Here is a 23,924-nt window from a genome sequence, read left to right as displayed (position 1 = left end):
GGGCCTTCATCTCTTCAGGAGACTCCTTGTGCATTGAAAATCGATGCCTCACCTGCCAAAAATTATGCAAAGCCTGCATTGTGACTAAGAAATCGCTGCACAGCCAACCGGAACGGCGCAGCCCAAACGTTCTGACTAGAAATTCAATGCATTGCCTGCCTTGCGACGGAAAAATTGATGCATCACCTACCAGATCAAAGCAGCACCCATGCCTTCTTCCAAAACATCAAGGATTTTCACTGCATTGTCCCTGGGCATCAAATTATCCCTGCACCGCAGTGAAGAATCAAGAATGCATGCCAAAAAATTATGCAAACCTCTTGCAGCGTAGAAAAAATGCAATGTCTGTGTTGCGCTGGAAAATTCGATGAAACACCTTATTTTTCCATACATTTATTCCTCTGCGGTCCCTGCGCATCGTTATTTTTGATGCATACCAGGTACTGTGTGCAACAAAGAGACGAATGTTTATTTCTAAGGATTGAGACTCTTTTAAGCCTTTTAAAAGTGATATTTCAACATGTGCTTATTGGATCTTTGTCGTACTTACCTTATTTTATTCAGATAATTATTATCTATTTTTCTAAACCTGTGTGGTGTATTTTTGTGGTGTTTCACTGTGTTACTGTATGCTTTATTGCACAAATACTTTACACATTGCCTTCTAAGTTAAGCCTGACTGTTCAGTGCCAAGCTACCAGAGGGTGGGCAGAGAATAATTTGGATTGTGTGTGACTTACCCTGACTAGGACTGTGGTTCCTATTTGGACAAGGGTGTATACCTCTGCTAACTAGACACCCCATTTCTAACACAATTCTTACCGGACCTAGCCTGGTCCCTGTATCTGGCCCCTGTGTCCCCAATATGTGCCCCCCTCCCGGACATAGACCCTTGGCGGATATTAGTGTGAACCTCTCCTCAAGTTTGGACTTTTCATGACCACAAAGTGACCTTTTCGTGTTGAGAATATTCTTCCTGCAATGAATGTCAACATTAATCTCCAGCTGGAACTGTCATTTTCACCGACAGTGACTGTTTGCGGCGACTGGCAATGTGAGACCTGCACTTCGCATCAACAGCGATCATCCGCAACAATCAACCACAATGAACATCCAGCGATGGCTGGATCTTCACACTACAGCAACAAGCGTCCACTGAGTTTGACCTGCTTTTTGTGCCAAAAGCCTCCTCCTCTGGGTCTCCTTCAATGTGAACAGAACTTGTCATAACCCCTTTCAGATGGCTTTGGGGAATTCAGGGGCTTCTGGGACCAACAATGAGGCCTTTTACTCCTGATGTCCCGGGCCCCACCTACTATGAATCCTGCTCAACTAGGCTAAGTACCATTTCTGCACTTGACTCTCAGTGGTAGTTGTGGCAGAGAAGTTAGTGCTTCCTAAGGGGGATGTAGTGACCGGTCAGTGAATATGACTCATAACTCAAAATGCAAACAATATTAACAATAAATCAATGTGCAGCCAAATACTTTTTTTATAAGAAAAAATAGTATTTTATTTCTAATTTGACACAGGCAAAGAGAAGCAACACTCAAATGCAATACCAGTTTCTCCTGTGAGGTCGGGGATCTAGGGGATGTAGTAGTTGTTAGGTCACTCCCTATCCCCTACTCCTTTGTTCAGGGCTAGTCCCCATATTAGGACATGAAAACTATTAGGTCATACACAAGACATCCCTTTTAACTCTTCAAACAAACATGTATATGGTGCAGCAGCACCTTCAGCAGTGAATCCCTGGGGAACCAAAGACCTGGTGTCAGTCTTACCCACTCTGGTGCTGTGTCACAGTGTTCACTGGTACAGCAAGTGCACTCTCTTTCGGCGTCCCCAAGTCTGTAGGTTCTACAGCCAAGTTGGATCACTCAATATGGACAGGGCACAACCTGGCAGCATAGTCTCTTCCCATTGGGTATTGCTGCAGGCTGGTTTCCAGTGATTGGAGCTGCTCCCACTCAACAGACACAAAAGGTAAGGTGCTCTTCTACTTATCAGAGAGGGGTGCTGGTGTGATACTTCAGCTTCCGACTAGAGCGGCAACAAGGGTGCGATGTCCTCAGCAGTGTCTCAGTGAATCTCAGGGACTTCCTCAGGTGCAGATTATGATGTGCAGGTTCGACCCACTGGTCACACCAGTTTTCCTTCGGTCTTAGGTGATGGCCCGAACTCTATTCAAAGTGATAATGGCAGCCCCTTCTGTCATATAGGTTTTCCGATTTGCTCACTATACGGCGCAATCGCACTATACCCAGAGGTCAAAAGTCTCTTGATCTGGCCCGTTAAGTCACCCATAGCTCCATCTGGCATTCAGGGTCACTGCAGTGAGTCAGTATGAGCTCAACGTCCTCCATACAGCACTCAACACTTGGCACAGTCTACTGCAGCCCTCTTCTAGCATATGGGGTCACCAAAAACAGACTTGCACATGGGCTACAGCCTGATCGGCGCTGGGCAGAATCCTCACACGTCTCACAGTAGTCATGGTAATGTTCCCCACTGGACTTCACTCCTTCCCAGTGCTCTCGTCTTCCTCACAGGGCACACTGGTCTTGGCAAGCAGACACGTGCTGGTGCTCCAGTCTCCAGGGCAGGTAGTCTTGGTTGGGTCATGTCCCCTTACCCAGCAGCGAGATTAGTAGGCCTTGGACCCAAGTCCTGGTCAAAGGCAGAATTCTTGCAGATATCCCCATTCTCACATGCTTGCCAGATGGCACCTTTTTGTGGTCTCAACATCCCCTTTTTATGTACTTTAGGGTCTGGGTCTTTGAAGTTTTATTTGGGGGTTATGTTTCTTTTGAAGTGGGCACTTCTCCTTTTCATCTTCCTTCATGAAAGAGGTCAGTCACATCTGGTATGACTCCAAAGCTGATTACATTCAACCCAATGTATGGGTGTGGCCAGAAATTATACCTGGATGTCAGTCACAGTGATATGTGCACCAAACGGTTAATCCCAGACCCCCATGCTATTCTTTATAATCCCATTATCAGCCCCATCTCCTTTCCTGATCTGTGTCTAGGCCCAATCCTTGTGATCTATCACTGAAGCAAAAAGTAATCCTTTGACATATAAAGGGAGTCTTGTCTTTGCCTCCAGTGTGTCCTCATCCAGCTCATAGGAATGCAGCAATACACAAATCTTTCTGGGGAATTCCTCTCCTCCTCATGTCTTTACGAGGCAGGCTTGGGCTTCCCAAAATGGAACCCTGGATCCTCCATAGTGTTTACCATTGTAGGCACAGTCACTACTTTTACAGGACACGTTCAGTCCAGAACTGTTCCAACATGCATTGTACCCTTACATGTACCCCTGCATCCAACACACAGACTCAATCTGTGTGCACTGTGCAGCACTAAAACCTTTCTATATTTAATTAGGTTACGCTCTAAGCAAACACACACTCTGCCAGCACAAACATTCAATATGTGCACGCTGCACATAACTTCACCTTTCATGTTTTATACTTCACGCAAGCACATCTACACTCAGCACATGCTGTTCCTGGGCACGCACCACACAACACTACATCTCTCATGTACTGCATTCCTCTCAGGCATCCATACACCCAGTACATGTAACCAAACATGTACTACACAGTAGTGCTCCATCGATGTACTGTTACCCTTCCAGGCACACATACAACTAACACAGACTCACTACTCCTGTACTATGAAGCACTCCACATTTACCGGATGTAGGCCAAGAGTGAATTAAGCACGCAGCAGTGACACTTTTTAAAAGGTGAGTGAGACTGTAGGCCACACTCCAGTGACACAGAGTAAAAGGGCACTGTTCCCCACTACTGATCACTACAAGCTAGGCTGCCACCACCGCGCTCATGCTATTTAATTCCTGGTGAAGGTGGTAGCCTTCCACCACTTTGAGGGTAATGTTTTGGACAACCCTCCCAGTCCAAAAAGATCACAATCCCTAAGACAAGCCTGCACACATGCATGATCCCTGTTCACCTATGACAAAAAAGTCACTATTCAGGATCCAGACAACAGTACAGTTGTGCTCTCAGGGCAGAGGTGCAGGTCTCCTACCATACAGCCGCCTTTTCCGTCCGAACAGACCTTTTTATGCTACACTTGAGAAAGTAACTTTTCAACAAGATTAACTTGGTCCCTGGACCTGACTTGAACTTCACTGTGATCAGCCTGAACTTGTGACTTTCCGCAGGACTAGCATAACCAGATAACCAGCTGCTTCTTATTGCTATTTCACTTAAAATATTAAAAATTCAAATCTTTGGTTCTGCTGATTGGATCTTATTTATTAATATGCACTCTATTTTTCTAAATTGTTTTGGGGTTTTTCTTGTGTTGTGCTTTCACTTTATTACGGTTTGAGTACTGCATAAATACTTTACACATTGCCTCGAAGTTAAGCCTGACTGCTTTCATGCCAATGCCGAGGGTTACACACAGGTTAATTTAGAGACTTTTATGGTTCCCAGACAAGGACTGTGGCTGTTGCTTGAGAAGGGCTCACACTCACTCAACCAGTCACTCAACCAGCAACCGATTTCTTACACTCACCTTGGTACTAGACAACTTGTATTAGTCACATTAGTTTCAGTCATCTCTGTTTTAATCACCTTTGTGTTTGTCACCTTTGTATTTGTGACCTTTCTGTTACTCACTTTGGTGTTGGTCACTCGTGCATTCGTCACCTTTATGTTAGTCATATTGGTGTGACTCATCTTGGCATGAGTAGCAAATTCTTAGCCACCTTGGTCTTACTAACCTAGATTTTAATCATCTTTGTCACCTTGGTCTTGGTCACTTTGGCATTATTGACAAGTGTCTCAGTCACATTAATCTTAGCCACTTTAGCTGTAGTCTTAGTTAAAGCATGTCTTGCTTGCATCACTCTTCTAAACCTAAAACTTGCTAGTGATAGTTATATATATTTCAGAGATTCCACACTTTGACTGACATACTCATGTTTAAGTTTACATTGGCTTAAATGATAATGATCCCTAAGTTAAAACATAAGTATTTCCTAGTGAAACTGATTCACAAACATCCTGAAAAACATAATCTATAGCAGACTGATGGATGTGTATCTTTCTATGAATACCAGAGACAAAGCGTTACCATGTTTACCGGCAACCTATCTTACTGCAGCCTTGAGAGAAGCACAGAGTGAAAGAAATGTCTTGTTAAAGAACGCACTGCTGGCCTTGGCAAAGAACAGCAAGATAGAGAGAAATAAAACAAGACAGCAAATGTGGCTATTTTTAAAATAATAAAGAAAGCTGAATAAAATATATCTAGGTTAAAGTGCATAGAGGCAGGCCTAGTGTGCTAAAATAACATACATGGAGCTATAACCAAAATGGCTACACAACAGTATGAAGCTTAATGTTTAAAGAGGATATCAGAGCATCAGATGATAATGAGATTTTAAACCCTGCTGAAAGAAACCCTAATTTTACTGCATAGTTGACAACAAGCAGTGTTTTTGAATACTCTTTCAGTGCCAAATGGCTAGGGCAGCTGATGGACCCATGAGCACTTAGAGGCATCTAAACTATATGGCCCTCATACTTAATTGCCTGCTCTTTTCTGACCCCTGTCCAAACGCCTGTTGGCACAGAGTTTGGAATTACAGGTTTTACAGTAATTACAACATCCCCCACTATTTTCCCTAGGCAAATTTCAGTAAGTGAATCCAGACAAATTTTGTTGGGGTGAAATGCCTGCTAAATACGGGTACATATGGATTTTTGTTAGCAACTTTTAAAACTGCATAGTACGCTCCATTTTAAAGGGAAAACCTTTTCATAGGAGTTAATTTTTGCACTTAATAAATTGCCTCACCGTGAAATAAGATTTCAAAAGTTGGAATAATGATCACAGCATCCTCTGACCACTCATAATAATAGTCTATGGGCCAAATGTAGTAACATTAGGAACATCGATTTCCTAATTGTGATTCTTTCTGAATTGCAATCAGGAAATTGGTATTCGTAACTTATGAAACTCTTTTGAGTTTCATTAGTGATTCCTAGCTGGTCACAAATAGACCTACCTCATGCGTATTCATAAGGTAGGTCGCAATTTGCGACACATTAGGAATCACAGCCATCTCACGGATGGTGGCCTGTTAAGGTCACCAGACAGCCTTGTCTGTGATTGCTTTTAAATAAAGTAATCTTTCTTTTTAATGCAGCCCGTTTAGGTTAAATGTAGAAGGAATGTGTTTAAAAAAGAAATTGCACTTTCATTTTTTAAGAGTAAGTAGTGGTCCGTGGGACTACTGCCTGCTCTTAAAAACTATCATTATTTATATTCTCAAACGGGAAGGGATCATGAAGGTGAATGCATTACCACTACACTTCTATTGTCAGTAAAGTATTAGGGCTAGATGTAGAAGGGGTGTGTTTAGGGCATCCATTCCTAATACCGAATCACAATGGCATGTGTGAATTCTTTGCAACTGAAATGTGGTTGCAAAACATTCGCATTTTGCCACCTTCTTCAAGTGGATGGTAAATCATTTGCAAATGGGATGTGGTCCCCAAGGGACCCTTTCCCCTTTTAGAATGTTTTAAAAATGAAAAGAAGAAAAACGTTTTTTTTTAAACTTTTTGAAATGCATCCCTTTTACCTTTTATGGAAAACAGGCTGCATTTAAAAAAATTGTTTTACTGAAAAGCAATAACAGACATCGTGGTCTGATGACCCCAACCGGCCACCATCCCAGTGATTTTTGCAACTCCCAATGGGTCACAAAGCAAGACATACCTTATAAATATTAATGAGGTAAGTCTATTTGTGATCCACTGGAAATCACAGAAAGTGTAAAGCACACTTTTGTACATTGGTGTTTGTGATTGCAAAAAAGCAAATCACTACAATTTGCTATTCGGTAATCACAAACCTGTCCCTTTGTAAATCTGTCCTTAAATGTTTTGCAACCAGAATTCAGTTGCAAAACATTAAGACATAGGGCCTGATTCTAACTTTGGAGGACGGTGTTAAACCGTCCCAAAAGTGGCGGATATACCACCTACCGTATTACGAGTTCCATAGGATATAATGGACTCGTAATACGGTAGGTGGTATATCCGCCACTTTTGGGACGGTTTAACACCGTCCTCCAAAGTTAGAATCAGGCCCATAGTATTCTGTGCCTTTATTTGGAAGGTATGCCCCTTCTAAATATCAAATCTGTATTTGGTAGCAAACCAAAACTGTGATTTGGTAACTTGCTACTGAATTGCAGTTTTGGCTTGATACATGCCAAAATTCTTCCGGGTCGCCAAAGGGCTGACTCTCTAAATCGGGTCATTGGCGACTGGATTAAAGCTTGATACATGTGGCCCTTAGTTTATAAACTTTATCATGACAAAATTAGAAGTAGTATGCTGATAGAGTCAAAGGTTAGCTCTGAAATGTATGCAAAATAGATTTGTACTTGAGTGTGACAAGAAAGACAAGTCTGCTAGGCAACCCGTCTCTTTCAGGGACCCCGGGGACACTACAAGAACACTGGTTAATGTTGAAGTGATTGATGGGGCCATACCCCCAGGTGGCTCCAATGACCTTATGAGGTGTGGGGAGTCGAAGGATGGAGTGCACACCAAAACGTCGGAGTACATAGACCCACTTGGAGGGAGTGTTGAGAGGAGAGAGTTGCAAGAGGAATATGCCCAGATTGGCAGAGCTCTTTAGGGTGCAGACAGAGCCTGTTTTGCAACCAAGGAAGCAGTCCACAGGATGAGGCCAAATCTGGAGGCAGAGATGCAGTAGGAGAGTGAGAAACATGGAGAGAGAGAGAGAGCGAGAGAGAAAGAGAGAGAGAGAGAGAGAGAGAGAGAGAGAGAGAGAGACCACCCAGCTAAGGATCCAGGAGCCCAGAGCAACCCGGTAAAAGGGTGGACAGGGCTACCACAGTTCTGAAACAGAGTTTCGGCCTCAGGCAAGTAATGCAGGAGAGCTTCCGCACCTGTCTGTGGTGGAGTATGGCACAGGGGTATTTTATAGGACTGTGAGGAAAGTTGATCTGTTGAAGGATCTTTACACTTAGGAGACTGCACCATAAAGTACTAATAATCTGAGTGGAGCACATGGGTGAGGTTGAAAAGCAAGGCATCTGGCTAATTACTGCAATGCGATCCAAAGGTTCAGGGTCACAATAAGAGGCACTCTATCATTGTAGGCCACATGGGCCCTTGAAACAAACGTTACTCCAGGATGTGGTGCTGGTGACTCCCCAGTTTCTTTTTGCCCGAGTACTGAGGCATGTTCCCTTGTTTTATTTCCCCGAGGGTAGCCATCCAGAGACTGCAAACAAGCCACAAAAGATGGGAGAACATCACTAGGACGACAAGAACCACTCACAGCAAACCCTTGTACACTGATGTAAACTGATGTATACCCAATAAAGATTTCATTCTTCTAAACTTGGGTCTGGGTCATTCGTCACGTCCTGTTACAGTGGTGTCAGAAGTGAAATCCAGTATTTTACCTAACCAGCAGTGAAGATGACTCAGTCAATAACCATGGAGTAGATGATCAAGCAACTGGGTGAAGGACAGCGTCATCTACAACTTGTAGTGTAAGAACAGTCAAAAGACACCCAACGGACAGCAATTAAATCCTAGGCCACAGTTATTGTAGACAATTAGGTGATACAAGACACGGTTATATAAAGACTAACAGATACGATTGCCAGCATGAAGGTACATCCTAATGTGCCTAGCTCAGTACTACAAAAATATCAGACAGTGTAAGACCACAACTTTTTTTCACTAATTTTGAGAGGGTTTCTACTTTCGCCGCCTGGCCCCCACAACAATGGGGTCACTATGTTGGCCCTCTTTTGTTGGGGTAGGTATTGAGATGCTGCTAGTCCTGCTGGTACCATCCCCTATCTAGATATTTATAGGATTATATTGGAGAGGTTGGGTTTTGACTGTGAATGTTACTGTGTGAAATTATGCATTGAGAAATGGAATCCAGGACAATCACTGGGCCCAATTCTACAGAATCCAGGACTTGGGGAACTGATGGCTGAAGCCAACCAGGTCCACAATGGGTAAATTTGGATACAATTCTCAGGGAACAATTCCTGGATGCCCTTCCCGCAGGCACTCAGGCACGGATAAGACAAATTGAACAGTTTCAGGGGCTATAGACCTGGATTGTGCTTTCCATAGGTCCCCGGATTTTAGGGTTAGCCAGCCCTGGGTTTCTACTCCCATGACACATCCCTAGCGAAGCCACTCAATTCCAAAACCCCCATCAAAGATTACAACAGAATACATATCTGCATGCCAGCTGCTGGGAAAAGAGGTAGGGCAAGGACAGTAATGTTTCTAGTGTGCTGATTGGGGACATATTGCATGCAATTGTGCCCAGCAAATACAACCTGCCGAACGCATGGGTATTGGGTGTACCCCGGGTTCAGGCTTGTGGGCTGGGGAAAGTCCAGTCAAATATTGGCTGACAGTCCAAGTGAATGAGGAACCAGCGGTAATCCTAGTCTGTTCTGGTTGCCATCACTTGGTTCTGAACACTAAAAGGGTGCAAGCACAACAATGGAAAAATGGTGAAACAGTTATGATTACCTATGTACACGGGAACAGTAAGCCATATCCTGTAGCGGAGGTGTCCGTCAATTGGCACAGGAAGCACAGGAAGAGATACTGAGAGCAGGCGTAATTCCTCACCTAGTAGAGGAAATTATTGTAGGGACAGATTATGAGGATTTTCCTTTTCTGTTATCTTGTATGGGAAGTCAGGAACAGTACTTACCGTGGTTGAGGGAGGCATCTTACTAGAATTAACCTATTATGGGGGGTAAGTGTAAGGTGCGATTGAGTCGCAGTGAGAAACAGAGAAGGAAAAAGTTGTATGTGTTGGTGGAGATTCTAACACACCATTTGTGTCTTCACCTACAGCTTCTACAGAAGGGGAGCAACGTAACTTCAGAGCAGGTTAGAGGAAGGACGCCAATCTAAAACAAGCCTGGGCTTCAGCACTTACAGATGAGGAAGGCCAGGTAGGACATTATTTTTATATCAATCAAGGGTCCATTATATAAGAGATTAAAGAAACAGGGTGAGGTGGTATCCCATTAGGTTGTTCCTCTTCCTTTAACACAGCACGTCTGGAATTTGGTCAACTGTCAGGCTGGGTGTGAACATTACAGATGGGACAAAACAGGGGAATACCTACTGAGGGCGTTTTATTGGCCATGAGTCTTTTCAGATAACCCCCATGTTAGACTGTACAGTCTTAGGGTGGTCACCCCTAACATTTTGCCTGTCTCCCTCCACTTTTTGGACACTCTTTTTGTTGGTTTTAGGACTCTGCGCACTTTACCACTGCTAACCAAAGCTAAAGTGCATATGCTCTCCCCCTTAAACATGATGACATTGGATCATACCGAACTGGCTTATTTAATTTACTTATACGTCCCTAGTAATGTGCACTATCTGTGCCTAGGGCCTGTAGATTAAATGCTACTAGTGGGCCTCCAGGACTGCTTGTGCCACCCACTTAAGTAGCCCCTTAACCATGTCTCAGGCTTACCATTGCAAGGCCTGTGTTTGCAGTTTCACTGCCAATTCGACTTGGCATTTAAAAGTACTTGCCAAGCCTAAATCTCCCCTTTTTCTATATATAAATCACCCCTAAGGTAGGCCATAGGTAACCCATAGGGCAGGGTGCTGTGTAGACCAAAGGCAGGACATGTGCCTGTGTAGTTTACGTGTCCTAGTAGTGTAAAACTCCTAAATTCGTTTTGCACTGCTGTGAGTCCTGCTCCTTTCATAGGCTAACATTAGGGCTACCCTCATATACTGTTTGAGTGGTAGCTTCTGATCTGAAAGGAGTGGGAAGGTCATATTTAGTATGGCCAGAATGGTAATACAAAATCCTGCTGACTGGTGAACTTGGATTTACTATTACTATTTTAGGAATGCCACTTTTAGAAAGTGAGCATTTCTCTGCACTTAAATCCTTCTGTGCCTTACCATCCACGTCTGGCTAGGTTCAGTTGACAGATTCCTTGTGCAATCACTCAGACAAACCCCAAACATAGGATGCTCAGCTTCACTTGCATACATCTGCATATTGAATGGGTCTTCCTGGGCTGGGAGGGTGGAGGGCATGACACATACATGTCAAAGGACAGTAGACTGCCCTCACACAAAGGACTGCCACACCTCCTACTGGGACCCTGGCAGACAGGCTTGAACTGAAGGGGGAACTTGTGCACTTCTAAGCCACTCTTTGAAGTCTCCCCCACTTCAAAGGCACATTTGGATATTTAAACACGGCCTCTGCCCCTACCAACTCAGACACTTCCTGGAGAAGAACCTAAACCAGAGCCTGCAACCTGTCAAGAAGAACTGCCTGGCTGCCCAAAGGACTCACCTGACTTTCTGAGAAGGACTGCTACCTTACTGTTGCCCTGCTGCCTTGCTGCTCTCTGGCTGTGCTGAGAAGTGCTCTGCAAGGGCTTGGATAGAGCATGCCTCTTGATCCCTGAAGTCTCAGGACCAAAAACACTTCATTCCTGCAAGAAGAACTCCCTGTGTGGCTGAAATCGATGCACATCCTGTAGAAAATGACACACAGCCTGCATTGTGGTGAAAAATTCACCGCACACCGAACCGGAACGACGCAGCCCAACTTCGCAAGGAGAAGATCGATGAAGCGCCAGCAACTGGAAATTTGATGCACGGCCCACTGGATTGACACAAAGCCGAGCCAGATCGATGCATTCCGACTTCCAGAGGGGAATCGATGCAGCGACTCCTGTGCGGTAGAAGTTTCCACACAACACCCACCGGATCGACGCAGCCCCTGTGACTTTGTTTGGTAAGCGCCGGATTTTAATGCATCGTCCCTGGGGAATCCGAAAACCCCACAACCTGAAGAGGATCCAAGACCGAGAGCCGGAAATCATCGCAAAGCCTTCCCTGCGTCGAAAATAAACGCCGCTTCGTTGCGTGCGGTCCGAGAAATCGATGCACACCTCCCTGTTTTCCACGCATCTTCTCCTCTGCAGTTCCTTGCAGAGATTTTTAAAGCAAACCAGGTACTTTTTGCTTCCAGGAGACATTTGTTGCTTTTAAGAGACTAAAGACACTTTATATCATTTTTTCAGTGATATCTCAACATATTATTATTGCATATTAATCGTTTTGACCTGCATTTTACCACATAAATATGATATAGTTTTCTAAACACTGTGTGGTGTATTTTTGTGGTGTTCTACTGTGTTATTGCATGATTTATTGCACACATACTTTACACATTGCCTTCTAAGTTAAGCCTGACTGCTCCATGCCAAGCTACCAGAGGGTGGGCACAGGATAATTTGGATTGTGTATGACTTACCCTGACTAGGGTGAAGGTCCTTGCTTGGAGAGGGGGTAACCTGGCTGCCAACCAAAGACCCCATTTCTAACACACCACTTCTGTGTGGCTTCTGATTGGTGGCAGCTTGTTAACCCCCCCGCAGCAAAAACTCCCCTGCATCCACTACCTATTATTGATGTTCCCTTCACAAGGGTTGGCATGAACTTGGTAGGTCCTAGTATACTCCATAAAGGGATATCAGTACATTTTAGTATTGGTAGATTACACCACAAGATATCCTGAGGCAATCCCTCAGTCCAGAATGACAACAACGGCAGTAGCACAGGCTATGATCGAAGTCTTTGAATGGGTGAGATTCAGTAAATAACTTCTCACTGACCAAGCAAACCCCTTCATGTCGAAACTAAAGGCCTGGTCTGTCAGATATTAGGGATCAAACAAATCAGGACCTCCGTCTATCATCCTCAAACAGACAGTCTTGTAGAGCTATATAATTGTGCCATCAAGACCAATTTGAAGAAACTGGTATTGGAAACGGGGAGGAACTGGGACAGAAAATTGCCTCTGGTATTGCATGCCATATGTATTCATACTCAAACCTCTACTGGCTGTATATAATACTTTTGAACTGGTGTTTGGCAGGTAACCAAGAACCCTATTAGACATGGCAGCGGAAAGGTGAGAGGAAGAAGAGAAAGTGGGCTTAAGCTTACTGGAATATGCTGCACAAAGTACATACAGTCTGAGAAGACGTCTGCCACAATATGGAGAAGTTTCAAGACAAATAGAAAAGTGAGACTGATCGAAAGAGTAAACTCAGGAAGTTAGTAGTAAGAGGGAAAGCTCTAGTACTCTTGCCCTCCTCAAACAACAAGTTACTAGCAACATGGCAAGTAACCATATGTCATTGTTGCCCAAGTCACTCTAGTGACCTACAAGTTAACAATTCCCCACTGTCCAGAGAAAGGGCAAATCTACCATATCAATCTTCTAAAAAATGGGAGGAGGACAACAATCAGGGTGGAGAGGCTCACACAGCTCTATTAGTGACAAGTTCACAACCGTTGAAGATACCTTTTGTTCCTGAAGAATCAACCAATAGCGATGGAATAGTTTCCCTCAGCCCCAATTTAGATGCACAACAAAGGGAGCTACTCAAAACCCTGGTAGACTGATACAGAGATGTATTTTCACACAAGCCTCGTCGGACCTCCATGGTTCAACATTGCATCATCATAGAAGGTAACCAAATGGCCCGGTTGAGACCATATAGAATACCTGAAACCAGATGAAAGGCTGTAGAAGAGGAAATAACCACCATGATAAAAGAAGGAATTATTGAGCCATCTAACAGTGCATGGTGTTTGCCAGTGGTCCTGTTTCTAAATCTGAATGGGTCAATTAGATTTGGCATTGAATTTCAACACTTGAATGGCCTATCTAAATTTGACACCTATGCCATGCCAAGGGTGGACAAACCAACAGACATCCTAGGCACTGCTTCTTGTCTCACCACCCTTGATCTCACAAAGAAGTATTGGCAGATCTCATTGGCCCCAAACGCCAGGTAGAAAAATATCTTTTTTCTACTCCCTCATTTTTGTACTTGTTTAAAGTTCCACCATTTGGCCTACATGAGGCTCTGGCAACATTTCAAAGACTGATGGATGTGCTCGTAGGTCCTAACAGGGGTTAGACAGCAGCATACCTTGACAACATCATCATTTACATTTACAGTTCATCCTGAGAACAGCATATCACCCACTAAGAGGCAGTCCTTACGACTCTTAGGAAAGAAGGCCTTACAGCGAATCCAAAGAAATACACCCTGGCCACTATTTCTATCCCCTACATTGGTTATCATGCACAGGAGCCAAAAATCAGCCCCCAAATAGATAAAGTCAGAGTAATCAAAGACTTACCCTGACCCACTGATAAAAAAGGTGTTAGATTCATTCTTGGACTATTTGGGTATTCTCACTGATCCATACCCCAATGTTCTGTAATTGGGGCCCCCTTGACTGATTTACTAGGAAAAGACAGGCCCAATAAGAAAACTGAATGGACAGCTGCACAACAATACAGCTTTGAGTGGTTACAGGACTCTTTATGTAGGGAATCAGTATTGTTCTTTCTCCATTTCTCCCTGCAATTTGTACTTTAGATGGATGCCTCTGATAGAAGACTCAGACCTCTTCTTTCACAGCCACATTACTCCAGTTGTCTCTACCACATTGTGTATATCAGCCGCAAACTGTTGCCACATGAATTCATTACCCTACCATTGAGACAGAGTGTGTAGCCATCAAGTGGGCCATGGAAGCCTTCTAATACTATTTGTTGGGTTGTCTTTTTCTTTTACTAATGGACCATGTATCTCTGGTTTGACTTGCTGGTAAAAAACATACCAATTCTAGAGTACTTTGGAGGTTCTAAGCCTTCCAACCTTTCTCTTTCCAGATACAGCATCTTCCTGGGAAGCCGCAAGACAATGCTGATAACCTCTCCAGGGCTGCATTTTCATCATGGCACAATTGGCCATTACTGGAGAGGATGTATTGTGACAAGAAAGACAAGTCTGCTTTGGAACCTGTCTCTGGCAAGTACCACAGAGGCACTATGAGATTGCTGGTTAGCATTCTAACGGTTGATGACGCCACACCCCAGGTGGCTCCAATCACCTTCTGAGGCATGGAGAGCCAAGGGAGGAAGCATCGAAAGGAGACAGTTGTGACACTGCCAGAGGAGTTCAGAACGCCAACGGAACCTGTTTTGCAACTGAGGAAGCAGCCCACAGCTAAGGCCAAACCCGGAGGCAGAGACGCAGGAGGAGAGTGAGCCATGAAGAGAGAGAGAGAACACCTGTCTGTGGTGAACTGTGGCATGGTGGTATTTAATTTGACTGTGAAGAAAGCTGGCATTAGTTGAAGGATAGTTATACTCAGGAGGTCGCACCATATGGTACTAATAGGCTGAGGGGCACGCATGGGTGAGGGGGGGAGAGCAAGCCAATGGTTTGCTAATTACTGGGACAAGATACAAAGTATAGAGTCACAATAAGAGGCACTCTATCAATGTAGGCCAGGTGGGTCCTTGACACAAATGTTACACCAGGATGTGGTGTTCATGACTCTCCAGTTTCCTTTTGCCTTAGTACTAAAGCCTGTTCCTCCTTTTTCTTTTCCTGAGGGTAGCAACCAGAGACTGCAAAGAAGCCACAACAAACGGGGGGCCTCGCTAGAATGACAGGAACCCCGCACAGCAAACCCTTGTGAACTGATATATATATATATATATATATATATATATATATATATATATATATATATATATAGCCTTCATAGTTTTGAACTTGGGTCTGGGTCATTCTTCACACCCCATTACATTGAATTACACTTTGCATACATAATTATTATAGGGAATATAATATGTTCATATTTATCACTTGAACCATTTTTATTGAAAGCGTTGATGCTTTTGCATGTAATGACGTTCATCCGTCCAACGGGAGAGCATTGTCTTATATAGAAGACCATAATTTCTCTGCCAATGAAACATTTGTGGACATACTGGAGATTTACAGGATACGAAAGCCTTTATAGCAGCAGTGAAGGGACAGTGTCACCTAAGTTGAGGAAAAGAGTCATCTATGAACAAATCTAGTAATGGATTTGTACAGCTGTTGTATTTCAAGGCTTGTTTTAGGCCTGTGGATAGCGCAAACAGTGCCGTTGGCGAGCGCCAAAATATGTGCCCAGGCGTTCACCAATCTCGACACCTCTACATCAGTTAGCTTAAATGGAGAGGCCATCTCTATGCACCTTTAAAATATTCATTCATTTGTTATTAATGTCACAAGTCATTTTTGTATCAGCACTTTATTACAGCACATTTAAGTTTATAACTTTCCGAACCACACTGCAAACTAGGTTATACCGAGGCCCCACTGCCACTACAAACCAAACAAGCAAAGGCAAAGTCAGCAGGACCCGCCTTGTCAAGCCGGTGTGGTGGTTATGTTATTTTATTTTTATTGGAAACACATGCCAGGGAGATAAAAATGAAGTGAAAAAGAAAACATGCTGTACTTAAGAAAGTCAGCCATATTCTTGCAATAAAAAGTTGAATTTAAAAATATCATAGCTGTCGCATATCATACTTGTGGAGCAGAAGACGTACTTTTTAGTAGACAATTGTATGTAGTACAGATATCTTCGTAGTTTAAGTGCACATCACAGGAAATATGATTCCTGATCATGACTCTTTTTGAGTAACTTTCCAAAAGTTAATACTCAAAAAATATTGCTGCTTCTGCAAATGACCTACTGATTGTACCTGTCTAAATCATTAGAAAAGACCTGACTTCGCTAATGTAAATGATGTACACAGGCCTTTCAAAAAGTCGTTTAAAAAATACGTCAGACAGGCTGCACCGAGAGCACAAAAGGAAGTAAAGCAGATGTTAGTCTGCAAGAATTGAACCGCATCCGGCTGCACTGACAGTACTCCACTTGCTCCCAGAGGCATCCAAGATTATGTTCTCAGTTTACTGCAAGGTACACAAGCAATTTTCTGCCAGGAACCCATATTTCCTGCAGAAGCAGATTCCTCAGTCATTACTATGCCCTAGCCAGGACACTCTATGTGACCAGCTGACAACAAAAGTTCAAATAGGAATGCATTGGCAAGGCTTTGGGCATACCCGTCCGAACTCTGAAATTGCTCTCAGATCAGTCTGAAGAGTCCATTCTACAAGACACCTTTTCTTTTTCAGATCCATCCTAAGAGTTCAATAAAAACTCCTGAAGCGAATTTTAATTGAAATTAAGCGTATATTTCAATGAAAATTATTAGGCCCTTAATCTATATTAAAACAGAAAATTAAAGTAAGAGCTAAGAATAGCCAACCAGCATTTGAAGGGTGATCTAAAAAAAGCCACTGAGCAAGAAGGCCATGTTCCTTCTTGAAATCTGGTGTCTAATATACCTATCATTCTTGTTAGTGAATGGCTAACATCCTTCTTTGAGAACTCTTTTTCTACATAGAGTCCCTTATAACTGGATATGTAGAAACTTTCGTGAGCTTATCCAGTTCTGGTGTTGTCGACAGTAATACTATGCTTTTAATGTGAGGAATTCAGAATAGGAGATTTCATGGTCAGCTATTTTTAGGCACCATTTAGACTGGTTTGCCTTTTGAGTAAGGTCCTTAATATTGCCATAATCTGACTGGACACAGTTTACGTTGAAGGAAGGACAAGATGATTGCATGATTGTTTTTTCTCTCGATGTTTTCTCTTTTGTTGACTAATTAGCTTGCTAGCAAGAGATACAAACAGTTACACTCAATTGGGTTATTTAGCTTTACAGTCAGCCATGTTAGGTTGGCACAGGAAGTTCATCAGTGGCATGGAAGTTGTGTCATGTCACCTGTGGGCAGTAGTATATATTTTCCCCATCCTCAGGTAGGACTAAAGATATGGCTCGCAGTACCCCATTATGCCCAGGGTGACTGCGGTTTGAAACGTTCAATAGCACGCAGCTAACCCAACTTTTATACATTAGCTAAGTCAACCCTAAGTCTGCCTGGTAAGTCTAATGGAGGTGGGAGATGGGGCATCTAAGCAATGAAAAGTTTGCCCATACAGTGACCAGCTAAGGAATGCAGTTTGTTACCTTGCAAGTGAAGTAACAGATTTCAATGAAGGGCCTCCTTCAGGTAGCAGTGTTACTGTGATCGATGTATATAAAGCAAACTTTGAGTACCAAATTCTCTGAGTTCAGCAGACTCGTACTAGTATGACTGGCGCCTTAGAGTCAAAGAACTTGGTGTATAAATCTAAGAAGGTGGTGAACTGTCGAGTGAAAGAGTAAAACTAAACCTCTTGTAGAACATTTGAATAATAAAAGTGCCAAAGGGCAGTATGTTACAGTTCTAAAGATGACAGCAGACAGTTAAGACTCTGAAAGATCTCAGACACCTCAAAGTAAGTTTCGCCATCACCATCCTTCCTGCAGGAAGCGAGCTCAGATCTGATCCCATTAGAGAGAAGAACAGTCCCACAAACGTGGTCAGCAATCATGTACACTTTATATTTTACTTCTTACAATGCTACAAAGTCCTTTTCTTTAATCTGCATTCATATCTAAAACTCTGACCTACACACAACCCACGCCATTGTCTACTGATCTCCATTTTTATTACATATAAATTTTCTTTTTATGAACCACCGCCTTGCCACCAATACTATCCAACCACTCTGTTGATCCTCAACCACAATATTTGTATTATCTCTGTTCTGATTAAGTTGCACCTCTTCCATTTCCTCAATGCCAATCATACATGCATCCCTTCAAAGTGAAACTAACTCCGTGGTTAAACAAAATCTTCATTTTTTGCTGTTAGGAGTTATACTACCTTTAACCTTATTTGCACTGAAAATCGTTTAAAATAGGTGATCAAGATTGTTCACAGAGCTGGACAGCGCAAGCCAATTCAATCATTCATTCCTGAAACATAATGAAAGGAAAAAATGAAGCAAACTGTACCATCCGAATGTCAATAAATACTTTTTCATAATTGAAGTGACACCTCCGCATCAAGGGGAAGCCATGTCCACTCTGTAAGAGCGAGAGTGATATGCTGGATGAAGGAGCAATGTGACACCTTGGGGCACGCTGTGAATGAGATTCATTGATGACAAGCAGGGATGACAGGCGCTAAATAGGACCCTGCTCAGAAGCACTTATAAGAGGCTAATGAGTCGCATGTCATACCGAACGGTGCATATTGGGGTTAGAGATCAGCAGATTGCCTCGTCCAGATTTGTGTGCAGGCGTGCCCAACCGAACGTAGAAAAAACTGGTCTAGTTTAGACATCAGATCAGTTTCAGAAATGTGACCAAGATGTATCGGCGTTCTTGAGAGGTGAAAATGACACCGCCGTCTGTAAGGGACATAAAATATTCGCATCCTTCAGCAGATCAGAGACGAGCAAGAAACCTCCACGGGCTTACTGCGCTTCGGAAATCTATCCCAGAGAACAATAGACCTGACATGTCTCAGAGCAGACTGTTGCCAAAGCAGAGTAAACATATCCCTGTGATTGAATACATGCCCCGCGGGAAGGCAGGGCTGAGCCAGCTCATCGCTGGAATTAAAGCAGTATTCGGCGGAAGAGGGAAGAACAGCTGTAGCAATGATAACCACTGAGAGGGGCATGGAGACCTTCGATGATACAGAGCAAGACAGGTGGGATTTTCCATCTATTTCTTTTATTGATGCGTTGAAATCCATTCCTTGGAAACAGAATGGCCTGAGCTGTCCACACTACTCGAGTGTTTACAGATTGAAATACACATTCTCCAAACGTGCAAGGTCACATGAGAATCAAGGCACCAGAGGATTGGTGAGTGCAAGTTTTCACAGAGGTACAAGGGCAAGGAAAAATCTTTGTCATCTTAAGATATGTTTTAGGGGCCCTGTAACAAAACAAATTAAAATTTGTATAACCGAGTTCCAGCTAACTAATAGACATGATGCCAAACAACACAAAAATATATATGTTAATCTTCATCAGGGTCACGGAAAAAGGTTAAAGTAGGTCTTGCCTAGTACCACAAAAGTCTGTAAGATGGCAACGGGTACAGAAGGAGTCAGAAGTAAATGTAAAGGTAGGTAGAGCGGTTGAGGGATGTAGATAGACAATAGAATATACAAAGGTCAAATGGAGAGAACATTCACTTTACTAGGGAGGCAATTGGACAGTGGGGCCTATGCAATTGCCAACTTTGCCCAAGCCACAAAACATGTCTGTACCTTCGTAAACCTCTATGAGATAATTACGAAAGGAAATAGTTTTATCTAAAACATGGTTCATCAAATCCTACAAGAGGCTCAGCATTTATTACAAGGTGAAATCACCTGCGTACTCACCAGAATTTCCATAGTGAGTATAACACCACTAACAAAAGATTTATTTGGAACTAAAATCTGTTCTAACCTTTCATATGTGTTGCTTTTTGTGAGCCTCAAAAACAGGATTTCACCACAGTGAATGGCAATTGCGGACAATGACCCAGAGTCCTGTAATGACTTTCACAACATGGCAAGTGTACTGCCACGAAAACCATGGCGGTAGGCACTATCAGTGCCAGGGAATTCCTTCCCTGGCACTGATAGGGGTCTCCCCTGCCCCCTTCCCCAGAGTCCTCCCCCACCTTCCCCTTCCCACTCCTGCCTCCCCCTGCACGTTTACACACCCACATGCGCACACATACACACTCATACACACATGCATACCCAAATCCACCCACACATGCACACATACATACCCACACACCGCAACACACATCAACATCTTCTGGCGGAATTCCGTCTACGGTCATAATGCGGGTGGGCGGCTGGTAGACACGGCAACGGTATGTTGGCTGCTGTTGCCATGGCGGTAGGCGATCAATACCACCAATGTTATAATGAGGGCCTTTATTGTTAGATTGGATTCTTATTAAGAATTAAACAAGTCTTTGAATAGGCTAACTGTAGTCTGTAGCTGGTACAGGTAAAAAGTTATAGTTTGCAATTATAATCTGTACTTTGACTTTTCTATGTGCCAGCTAGGGCCTGACTACTGACAAAGTCGTTTTGAGCCTTGCAGTTGTGGGGACATGGCATTTCTAATGTCATACATGTTCACTCTTAAACATTACACACCCGGCCATGTGGACAGCATAGTCTGCTAAGTGTGACTTATTTAATATTTTAAAGCAGGTTTCCCTACCTGTCAAAAGTGTGGTTGTGACAGGTCTGTGCAGCAAGGTTCATTCTGCCACACGGGGTAGGCCTGAAGCCATGTTGTCACTGCTACTGTAGTGGATGGCACATAGATGTACTTCTGCATCACATAATATGGTTTTATAGGAATATTGAATATGCCAAACAGGCTTCATGGCAATTTCATAATGTTTGAAGGATCAGAGCACATACACTGTGCACTGGAGAACAGTGTCCCAGTGTTACAGTTCAAGATTACCAGCATGTGAGTCTAAAAAGAAAATGAAAACCTGGGCGATGCCACCAAAAAAGGGCTCACTTTGCAACATGGAAGATTATAGAATATTACATGTCCACTGAGTGTAGATTAGCTGGTTACAATCTGAATGGGTTGTGGAGAAAGATTGTTTTTTGATTTTGTGGATGAATAAATTGTGATGCCTTTTAATATTTTGTTATGTTATGTTGTAATTCTGTAGTTTGCCCTGTGTATTCAGTGTTGCAGTTTAGGGAATCCTGTTGTATGTTATGTGGTGCTTAAGCTGCAGTGTTTTAGGTGTATTTCATTTTAGTCATGATAGTTTGCAAAGTGTTTTGAGATGCGATAAAAGTAATCTTTTGTTGTTAACGGCTCTTATATGGTTTATTTGACTTTGCTTATGGTGAAGTGTGTGTGTATAGCTTTTTACATGGACACTCTTGGATAGTTTTACAAGGTCAGTTTTTCTTATTACCTTCTACCATATCTGTTTCTTCCACTTACCTCTTCTGATGTATCTCTTGATGGTCTTACAATGTCTGCATGTTTTGCACTTGGAGTATGTTATGAGTCACAGTTGCAGATTTTGTAGTTAATTTGAACTTTCTTTGTAGAGTTGACTACTGTTCACTCTGTCCCTTAATTGATTTTGATTTGCAAAACGGTATCCGGTATCTAAACATTACCAAGCTATTGGTCAAGCATTCATACTGGTCACTATATTACATGATTTTTCTCATTCTTGAATGTAATGTGTAGTATGTTGTAATAAACCGTATTTTCCTGCCACCTTTTTCACAATGTATCTTCCTGTGGTGTTATGCATTTTGATAATAGATATCTCTTATCATTTTACGGCCTCTCATGCATGCTTCATTTGCTACCTTACTTATTTGTCAATTTGGTTATTTTACAGTTGTTGTGAAGAGTACTAATCACTCAATAGTGACTTCAGAGCATTAAGAGTGGGGGCACATGGATAGGTGGGAGGAGCCTGATATATAATTTGCCCCAGTCAGGTCTTCCATTATAATGCCATCAACTAGCCCACTAAAGAGTATATGCTGTTCTAAAAGCCTTGGACGTGCAAATATCCAGAGCCTGGGTCTGAAAGATGAGCCATTTGTAGACATATGATTATTAGGACTAGGATACAGCAGTGATTCACTGCTCCTTTAACAACAGGATTATTTGAATGCCGGGGTGAATATGTTCATCTACAAGGATATTTGAGGTTATCCTTTTGAGTATTAGACAGATGGGTTGTAAATTCCCAAGAAAGGAGCAATGGTAATTTAGTAACCTGGTTACCTTTTACATGTAGCTTTTCATTTTGGCAATCTCATTTGTTCTTGGCCTTTCTTTCATCTTCCAAGACATCAGAGCAATTTCTATAGGAATAAAGTGAGTTAATGCATAAACATTAGACAGAACAATTATGAAACTGTGTGAGTCAATTTCTGCTCATCATTTCTGATTTGTTGTCTGAAACTCATGCATTAACTCAGAAAAATTCGGAATTATATGTATGAATTTTAGATGTCTCAGACGCAAGAAATCAGGAGCTCAGCTCTGTGTTGAGCCAATGCACCTCATCATGATAGTGCCTGTGGAGCCATAACATGATGAGCTGCACATACTCAGCCCAGTGCACCTGATCGTCATAAGGCCACAGCAAGCATTTTTTTGTTTACTGACTCACATGTCCTTCATCTCTACCTCATGAAATCATCAATGTTGCGATAACCGGTCTGCTTTTGAGGCACTGTACCATAAAGCTACAATCTGTCCTCAGCCCCACAATATGTGGCAGATTTATCATTATTTCACACAGCACATTGCAGCAAGCCTTGCTGCACTGCATGAAAGGGAAAGGGCTGGAATGCACTGTATTTAACATAGTATAGCATATTTCTGTCCTTCCCTTATGCTGGTGCACAATGTGCTGCCTTGCACCAATCTCGGCACCCTTGAACCATGGATTGTTTTTTTGCAGGAGGGGCACCTTCCTGCACAAAAACAATCCTCAGAGGCATTTCCTTTTTCTAAGTGTGCTGCAGGATGCAGCACACTTAGAAAGAGGAACGAAAGGAGAAATAAACATAACTCTCCATGTTGTGCTTCCCCTGGGAAGGTGTAGCATTTGGATGCATTCCCATGTTTACCATTGTTGGTAAATCTCGGGATGTGCCAAAATCCATTGGTGGATGCATGGAAACACCCTCGCTTCACCCATGGCATACCTCCCCGGTGAAGAATAATGCATGTCAGCAGTTTTGCATTGCTTTGCGTTACTCCATATTTATCAAGCCACTCACTGCCATGAATGGTGACCTTGCAAGGCTTGATAAATCTGACTTAGGTGTTGCGTCACCCTTGCACACCCGTGCATTTCCCAAGTGCGATGCAAAATCATGATAAATAAATATGCCCATAACACCATATACAAGAGTCATGTTTCTTGTAGACTACTTCCCAGCTGACAGCCCTACAACTAAATAAAATAATTAAAAAGTAAGTGCCTCCTTCC

The sequence above is a fragment of the Pleurodeles waltl genome, chromosome 12 (genome assembly GCF_031143425.1).
Source record: "Pleurodeles waltl isolate 20211129_DDA chromosome 12, aPleWal1.hap1.20221129, whole genome shotgun sequence".
Lineage (NCBI taxonomy): Eukaryota > Metazoa > Chordata > Amphibia > Caudata > Salamandridae > Pleurodeles > Pleurodeles waltl.
Note: the sequence above shows the minus strand (reverse complement) of the source record.